Consider the following 9,772-nt stretch of genomic DNA (forward strand, 5'->3'; position numbering starts at 1 on the left):
GGACTTTGTGTTTCTCCAAGGCCCACCACAGGACATTCCGCGGTATCTTATCATAGGCCTTCTACAAGTCAATGAACACCATATGTAAGTCCTTCTTTTGCTCCCTAGATCTCTTCATAAGTTGGTGTACCAAGAAAATGGCTTCCATGGTCGACCTCCCAGGCATGAAACCAAACTGGTTTTTGGTCACGCTTGTCATTCTTCTTAAGCGGTGCTCAATGACTTCTCCCATAACTTCATTGTATGGATCATCAGCTTAATTCCACGGTAATTAGTACAACTCTGAACATCCCCTTTGTTCTTGAAGATTGGTACTAATATACTCCATCTCCATTCTTCTGGCATCTTGTTTGCCTGAAAAATGAGGTTGAAAAGCTTGGTTAGCCATACTATCGCTATGTCCCCGAGATCTTTCCACACCTCAATGGGGATACAATCCGGGCCCATCGCCTTGCCTCCCTTCATCCTTTTTAAAGCCTCCTTGACCTCAGACTCTTGGATTCTATGCACAAAACGCATGCTGGTCTCATCAAAAGAGTCATCCAGTTCAATGGTAGAGCTTTCATTCTCCCCATTGAACAACTTGTCGAAGTACTCCCGCCATCTATGCTTAATCTCCTCGTCCTTCACCAAGAGTTGGTCTGCTCCGTCCTTGATGCATTTGACTTGGCCAATATCCCTCGTCTTCCTCTCTCGGATCTTGGCCATCTTATAGATGTCCCTTTCGCCTTCCTTCGTGCCTAACCGTTGGTAGAGGTCCTCATACGCCTGACCCCTTGCTTCACCAACAGCTCGCTTTGCGTCCTTCTCCGCCATCTTGTACTTCTATATGTTGTGTGCACTCCTATCCAGATATAGGCGTCTGAAGCAATCTTTCTTCTCTTTAATCGTCTTCTGGACATCATCATTCCACCATCAGGTATCCTTATCTTCGCTTCTCCTTCCCCTGGACACTCCAAACTCCTCTAAGGCCACCTTACGAATGCAAGTCACCATCTTCATCCACACATTGTCCGCATCCCCTCCTTCCTCCCAAGGGCCCTCCTTAATGACCCTCTCCTTGAACGCCTAAGCTACCTCTCCCTTGAGCTTCCACCACTTTGTTCTAGCGACTTTGGCCCGCTTATCCCGCTGGACACGAATCCGAAAGCGGAAGTCAGCAACCACCAGCTTATGCTGGGGTACAACACTCTCTCCGGGTATCACCTTACAGTCTAGGCATGCACGCCTATCTTCTCTTCTCGAGAGGATGAAATCAATCTGGCTAGAGTGTTGGCCACTACTAAAAGTCACCAAATGTGATTCTCTCTTTCTAAAGAGGGTGTTGGCTACAATCATGTTGTAGGCTAGAGCAAATCTTAAGACATCTTCTCCTTCTTGATTCCTGATGCCATAGCCAAAGCCCCCATGCGCCCCTTCAAAACCTGTGTTAGATGTACCCACGTGGCCATTGAGGTCTCCTCCTATGAAGAGCTTCTCACCAATCGGTACACTCCTAACCATGTCTTCCAGGCCTTCCCAGAACTCCCTCTTGGTGTTCTCATTGTGGCCTACTTGCGGGGCATATGCGCTGATAACATTGAGAACCAAGTCCTCAATTACCAGCTTGACCGGGATAATCCGGTCCCCACGTTCTTGACATCTACCACTCCATACTTGAGGCTCTTGTTGATCAAGATGCCTATGCCATTTCTGTTTGCAGCTGTCCCCGTGTACCATAGCTTGAAGCCGGTATCCTCCACCTCCTTCGCCTTCTGTCCTCTCCATTTGGTTTCTTGGACGCAAAGGATATCAACACCTCTCCTCATCGCTGCATCAACTAGCTCCCGAAGCTTTCCTCTTAGAGACCCTACGTTCCAGCTACCTAAGCGAATCCTCCTAGGCTCGGCTAGCTTCCTTACCCTTCGCACTCGTCGAGTCAAATGCGAAGACCCTTGCTCATTTTCCAGTATATCCGGGCGCCGATGTAGCACGCCACTAAGGATGCGACGACCCGATCCTCGCTCACTTGCCACCGTATCCGGATCAAGATACGGCGCGCCACCTGGGGGGTGACGGCCTAGCCCTTGCCCATTTTCCACCACACCCGGGTTCCGATGTGGCGCGTCGCTGAGAGGGTTACGCCCCAACGAAATTTTTTTGGGTTTCATCTCCATAAGAGTGGCTGAGTTTTTACGTTGGCTCGCCAAGCCTATCATAACCCTCCTCCTTTACCCGGGCTTGGGACCGGCTATGTTGAGACAACATAGGCGGAGTTTTCTAGTAAAACAAAGAGCATAAATTATATACGTAGTATATGTTATTTCAAAAAATACAAAAAAATAAAAATAACATGGTTTCAAATATGTTCACGGATTTTGAAAAAATATCACCAAATTTAAAAAGTTCACGGATTTTAAAATTAGTTGATTTATTTTAATAAAAATTTATATTTTTTTAAAGTAATTGAATCTCAAAAAGTACATCAAATTTAACCAAAGTTCATAAAAATTTAAAAGTTCATTGATTTTTTTTAATTTCATCCAATCTGAAAGAAAGTACATCAAATGAGAAAAAAGTTCATCGGAATCTAAAGAAATGGTCATCAAATTTGAAAAAGTTCATCATAATTGAAAAAGGTTCATTGAATCTTGAAAAAAAAATCATCAATTTTGTCAAAACCAATGAACTCTTTTCAAAAATGGATGAACTTTTTTCAATCGATGTACCTTTTCCATGATTGATGAACTTTTTCATAATTCCTATTTTTTTTCTTTATTTTTTTCAATTTTTGTGATTTTTTTAACCTAAGAACATTATTTTAATAAATCCATTAAATATTTTTATTATTTCACAAAAAACTGAAGGCCGGTCTTTTTCCTGAACCAGCAACACAATATAGAAAAAAACAAATTCGCAGCAAGGCACGTTGATGGCGTGAACAATTTGTTTTGAGCGAGCAAGCGAAAGCAAATCTGAAGCAGAGATAGAGAGAAAGAGAGAGAGAGAGAGAGAGAGAGAGAGAGAAATTTTAATGGGCCACAGCCCGCTCCTGTTCACATGAGCGCCTGATCTCCTAACCGGTGCCGATTAGGAGGTCCGTAGGCGTTTGGGCGCATATTTGACGTCTGGATTGCCGGTTTGGGCTTCAACATTGGAGATGCCCTTAAAGCTCAAGAGACAATATTGGGGCGGGCGTCGTCAGAGACCACTCGCGGAGCACTTATGGGAGCAACTAACCAATAGTTACTCTTTGGGGGACTCCCGCAAGGGTCATTTTTGTGCCGCCACATGTTCTGTGATGGACGCTTCCTCTGGATTTCATTTAAAATATATATATACATGCTCTCGTGTTTTAGATGATTTTTTATATTTTCTTTTTTTACTAATTTTTCCTAGATTTTGGAGAGAGAAATTGTTACACTTTTTTTCGAAGCACAAATGTGCTTCCAAAAGAAAGTATAAGAAGCACAGTTCGTGTTTCCACAAGCACATTTGTGTTTCTCGAGGAAGTGCATATTTACTTCATTGAAAAACACAACTTGTGCTTCCGTCGAAAAGAGAAAAAGCACAGCTTGTGCTTCTACAAGAAGCACGACTATGTTTCCCCGAGAAAAGGAAATAGCATAGCGTGTGCTTGTCAATAAAATTGAAAGCTGCAAATGTGCTTTCGTACTATTTTGTTCGGGTTTTTTTATTCATATTTTTCAGTTGTTGGTCTTTTTGTCATTTTTCTTTTTTTTATCTTCAATTTTATAGTTTTCAGTTTTCCTGGGGTTTTTCATGAAAAAAGGTTCGTCGAAACCTATTAATATGGGATAAAGTTTAAAAGATCTCGATGCAAAAAAAATCCAACAATGAAAACATTTTGCTATTTGGACGCACGATTCAAGAGATAAAATGAATAATCAGATCTATAAAAAAGGGGAAAACTCTCATATTACAAGTGACGCATGTTCAATGCATCACTTTTTTTTTGAGGAAATTTCAATGCATCACTTGTTAGCACCTCGGAAGGTGGAGTGAACTTTACAAGGGGTAGCCTTTAACTAGAACAAGATATCTCGCTGAAGGAGCACCTTTCCAGTCACAAGTAATGGACCGAGACAACTATCAGGTTAGTTCCTTCCTTTAACTTTCTTCATTGTTTGATTCTTTGTTTCTTTTTTCAATATATATTAAATACATGTATCCTAAAACTTAATTTGTTTCAAGAAAATCAATTGGATTGGTAATTGAAAAAATGATAACACATTATAATTATTTGTTAGCATAACCTAAAATAAACATTTATATGTTTGAAAAACAATGTATGTGACATTAAAAAATTGGTCATGCATTCAAAAACATGCACATGTATTTTTTAAAAATGTTTATACATTGAATAAAAATGTTAATGTAATTAAAAAAGATAAATGTGTATAAAAAGTACGTTTCAATGTAAAAAAATGTAAGATGTATAGACATCAAAGCAAATATTTGGAAATAATAGATATGTAAAAATATGTGTATAAAAAAGATAAATGTATATAAAAAAGTACGTTTCGATGTATAAATATGTTTCAGACCTATGCCAAAAATGTACAATGTGTATGAAAATAATAGATATCAATACATATATTGGAAAAAAAATGTTAATGATGTACTCTAAAAATGTTAAAGGCTTAAAATTATTGTTTTGGACATAAAATAAACATATATACAATGTGTATGAAAAAAGTAGAGATCAAAACATATATTTGGAAAAAGAATATTAAATCTCTATAAAACACTATTTTGGATTTATACCAAATGTATACAATGTGTATAAAAATAATTGACAGCAGAACATATATTTGAAAAAAAAGCTAAAATGTATTTGAAAAATGTTAAATGTGTACAAAAATGTTTTGAATGGATAAAAAATGTACGATATGTACCAAAAAAGTAGTCATCAAAACATATTTGAAAAAATTAATCATATATATGAAAGATGTTAAACTTGTGTAGAAAATGTTTTAGATGTATGCCAAGAACGTACGATTTGTATGAAACAATAGACAAAACACATATTTCAAAAACAGTGTTTATTATTTATTTGGAAAATATTAAACATGTTGTCAAAAATGTTTTAAATATATACAAAACTGTGCAATGTGTATGAAAACAATAGACATCAAAAGATATATTTAAGAAAATATTAATCATGTATATTAAAAATGTTCAATCTATATAGACAATGTGTCAGATGTATACCAACGGTCGAAAATCTGTATGGAAACAATAGACAAGAAAACTTATATTTGAAAAAAATGTTAGTCGGTTATTTGAAAAATGTTAAACCTATATTAAAAAATGTTTGAAATGTATACCAAAAGTTTTCAAAGTGTATTAAAGCAATAGATTCAAAACATATATTTGGAAAAAAAATGTTGATCATGTATGTGAAATTTTTTACACATGCATAAAGAATATTCTTGATATATACCAAAATGTACCATGTGTATGAAAACAAAAGACATCAAAACATATATTTTAAAAAATCAATCATGTGTTTAAAAAATGTTAAATGTGTATTAAGAAATGTTCTCGGCATATAAGAAAAATGTAAAATGTGTAAGAAAAATGTAGATATGTGTTAAAAAAAGAAACCAAAGAAAGGAATAAAGAAAATGAAAGAGAAAAAGAAAAAGAAGGCATGAAAATTGTAGAAAAACCAATGCAAAAAGAGAAAGAAACAAAGAAAACTTGAGAAAACCAATAGAGAAACAAAAACCAAAGATAAGGTAAGAAAAAAGGGAGAAAAAACGATGAATTGAAAAAAAAGAAGTGAAGAAGACTGGTGAAAACAGACAAACAAACAAAATAAAAAAAGCTAAAGAAAACAATAGCGAATGCAGCCATCGAACGACCGAGTGAGTAAAGGAACACAGAAAATGGACAGGCCTGAAGTCTGTAGCCAAGACGAGAAAGATTGAGTAGAGCAACTAGTTGAGGAGCGCTCTTTCAAGAGCCTCCCCAACGATCACATGGGGTGGGCTGAGAGTGTGCCACTCAGCCACCGCCATGTGCCGCGCTCTGGACGCTCCCTTTGTATTTTGTTTTCTTTTTCGCATGCTTTTTTTGGCTTTTTAGATGGTTTTTCTACTTTTGTTTTTTTTGACTTTTCGGTTTTCTACCTGTCTTACTTAGCTTTTCGAAAAAACATCAAAACAATTTTTTTGCGTGAAAAAACATGTTTTCTCCCATGAGAGGCATGGTTTTTCTTCCACGAGTGGCATGGTTTTGCTTCCGAGAGAGACACAATTTTGCTTCCGTGAGAGGCACGACCATGCCTCTCAGAAACGAAAAAAAACATGTTTTCTTTTTTTCTCTTTCATGAGAGGCATGATTTTGGCTTTCGCAAGAGGCACAACCGTGCCACTCGAAAACGAAAAAAACACGTTTTCTTTTTGTATTTTCTTTTGTGAGAGGTACAGTTTTGCTTTCGCGAGAGACACAAATTTGTTTTCGCAAGAGGCACGACCGTGCCTGTAACACCCCGGTAGTTAAGTTACAGTAATCCCACACTAATGGTGCCATGTTATCACAATTAATTTTGCTAAACCTCACTTTGATCCAAACCGAATTTAGATTCAAATTTAAAATAAAGTAAAATATTATGCCTTCAAATAGTAAAACAATAATTTTTGTTGGGTTGCTAAAATTCATTAACTAATTATCATGGATAAACCAACATTATTTGAATTATTAAAATGCCCTTGACCTATTTAAAACTGAGCCATCAATATTTATTTGAGCCAATAGTTTAGTCAAATACTTAAACATTTCACAAAAAATTGAGACTTGTTGTGCTTACTAAATTTTTGGCCTAATAATTTTGTGCCAATTTTCATAAATATCAAAAATCATTTAGTACCTAAAACTAATAGAAAACTGAGAGGACTAAAAGAAAACAGAAAATAAAACAATGAAAAAAAGCTCACTGAGCGACTAGGCCTTAGTAGCCACAGTGAGGCCCAGCACACCGGTGTTTTCTCCCACCTCCAGCTACAAGAGCGGGGGGTGATGCGGCCATACTACGATGGCAGCCGACATTTTGAGGGAAGGAGAAATATATAGTGCCTGGTTTGCGGCAGAAAAGAAAGAAATTTGTCATTTTTCATGACACCAATCAGGCAATTCTCGACGTGAGCAAGTTCTATCATAACAAAGAAAAAATAGGGTGGCATGTATTTTTGTTGGAGAAATTCCCATTCAAATTGCACCAACGGATGAAGTTGAGCCAAAGTTCAGGACTCCATGCAAAAGTCTAATGACCAGATTGAGTCCGTACGCGATCAACACGAGGAAAGTAGTACTGTTTTGGGATCTTGTTGTCAATGTTGCTGTATTTTTAAATTAGTTAATTAGTGATTAAATAAGATAGGAGAGAGAGAGAGAGTTGGATTAGTACTAGTACGTGCATATCTAGTCAGCTTCGAGTTCAAGTTATATTAGGAGTCCATGTCGATGCAACTTCGTGCATGCGTGCACTATTTAAGGCCATTAGGTCATGTATCAGAGGGGAGTTTTTTTTACATGAGTTAAATCAGAAATATCGCTGAGATGTGGCGGCGGCCAAATTTGTGTTGGTGATTCTGTTGAACCCAATGTGGTTTGTTTCTTGTGCATGTGGATTGGAGAGCTGCTCCAATTGTTACATGCGATCTACTTAAGATCGTCCAAGTGATTCCGGCCATAGCAGGGTTCCTCTCTTGTTTGGTTGGGTTTGCAACTGGTAAACCTAATTCTAGATCGTTGTGAAGCTGCTGTCTAAATTGATCTGTACTGTGAAAGATCGGGCAACAACAGATCGACCCTCGTCTCGAGGTTCGCTCCTCATAGGTACTGCTAGTTGATTCAATTGTTTGAAAGATGGTGAACTCGCAGCATGAGAAATCTGATCATGAGGAGGACGATGAACTTCCGGTGGATCTGAGATAAGTGATGATTTGCATATCCATTTGATGTCGATCAAGGGAGCCAACAGGAAGCTTGGGACAAGGGTTGAGGAATTGTCTGCAAATATTGTAGGTGCCGAGGAAAGGTTGAACAAGTGTTTGACTGCCAGCGACCGACAGCGCACTGATAGTCTATAGGTGGTGACCGAGAGTCTTAATCGGCTCACTGCTGCAGTTCAGCACCTTCAGGCGAGGGATGTGGCACCCCGACAGTCCCGCTCACCACCACGACATCGTGATCGCGACAACGACGATGATGGTGATTTTGCTGAGTATTCTGATGCCCGTGGAGGCTTACCTCATCGACCACGACATGATGCTGGGGCTCACCACCATGCTGGGCGGTGCCATGACTATGGCGGCAATGGTGCCCACGAGGATGATGGTTTGGGTCGAATCAAGATAACCATACCTGAATTCTCGGGCGTTGTGCTGATCCGGAGAAATATTTGGAGTGGGAGATGCGCGTAAATCAGATTTTTTGATGGTCATAACTACCCGAAGAGAAAAAGGTTCATGTTGCATCAATGGAATTTACAGAATATGCTCTTGTATGGTGGGATAATAAGAACCATACTCACGAGCAACCAACGAATCATGTGGTGGGATAATAAGAACCATACTCACGAGCAACCAACGAATCATGAGGGAACATTTTGTGCCTGCTTATTACACCTGCCAGCTTCACAGTAGACTGCGTCGTCTAGTGCAGGGTACAAAATTAGTTGATGAGTACTATAAAGAGATGCAAGTTTTGATGATCCATACAGCTGTGCGTGAGTCTGCGGAGGCGACCATGGTACGTTTCTTTGAGGGGTTAGAAGAAAAGATTCGTGACCGTATTGATTTAATGCAATATAATGATATTCATGAGTTGCTTCATCAAGCGGAGCATGCTGAATGTTGGGTATTGGAGAAGCAAGCATCAGAGACTCGTCCAACTTACAACAGTGGGCGACGTGGTTCTTCCCCTATTGATGGTAGGTTTAGTGCTAAACCGACTCCTTCTTATAAGTCGGGAAGCATTGAACAGAGCAAAGTGGCGGCTGCGCCAAAAGAGGTTTCTCAGGTTTCATCTAATGTGACTTCATCTTATCATCATAATATTATTTGTCACAAGTGTGGAGGACATGGACACATGAAGCATGAATGTTCCAATCAACGAAGGGTTCTACTTGTTGATGCGGAATATATTTCAGAATCTGAAGATGAGACGCCTAAGTTAGAGGATGGAATCGAAAGAGGTCATGGTGATGCCATACTATGTTATCCTCAAGATGATCCTGATATGGAGAGTTTTCTAGCACATAAGGTGCAGCGAGATGACAATGTCATTTTTGAACCAGGACAGTGATGGAGTATTTTTCAAACTGCATGTACCATCAAGGGAGAAGTGTGCAAACTGATAAATGATGGCGGCAATGCTAGTAACATGATTAGCAAGGATGTGGTGGAGTCTCTTTCTTTGCCAACTTGGGAGCACCCAAAACCATACTATATGAAGTGGATCAATGATGTGGGCAAAGTGAAGGTTACTCACAGGGTGAAGGTTCCTTTTTCTGTTGATGGCTATGTGGATAAAGTGGAATGCAACATTATGCCACTGCATGTTTGTAATTTTATTTTGAGAGTCCGTGTTAGCATGATGTTAATGCTCTTCATCATGGATGAACAAATAGGAATACTTTTATGCATAAGGGTGAGTTCTCGCTATTCTTGCCAAAGATGCAAAAGATATAAAGTGTACCATCGAAGTGTGTAAGAAAAAACCTACAAGGAATACATCAAAATTGAGGACGGTTTTCCTTTAA

Source organism: Triticum dicoccoides, chromosome 5B (genome assembly GCF_002162155.2).
Source record: "Triticum dicoccoides isolate Atlit2015 ecotype Zavitan chromosome 5B, WEW_v2.0, whole genome shotgun sequence".
Taxonomy (NCBI): Eukaryota; Viridiplantae; Streptophyta; class Magnoliopsida; order Poales; family Poaceae; genus Triticum; species Triticum dicoccoides.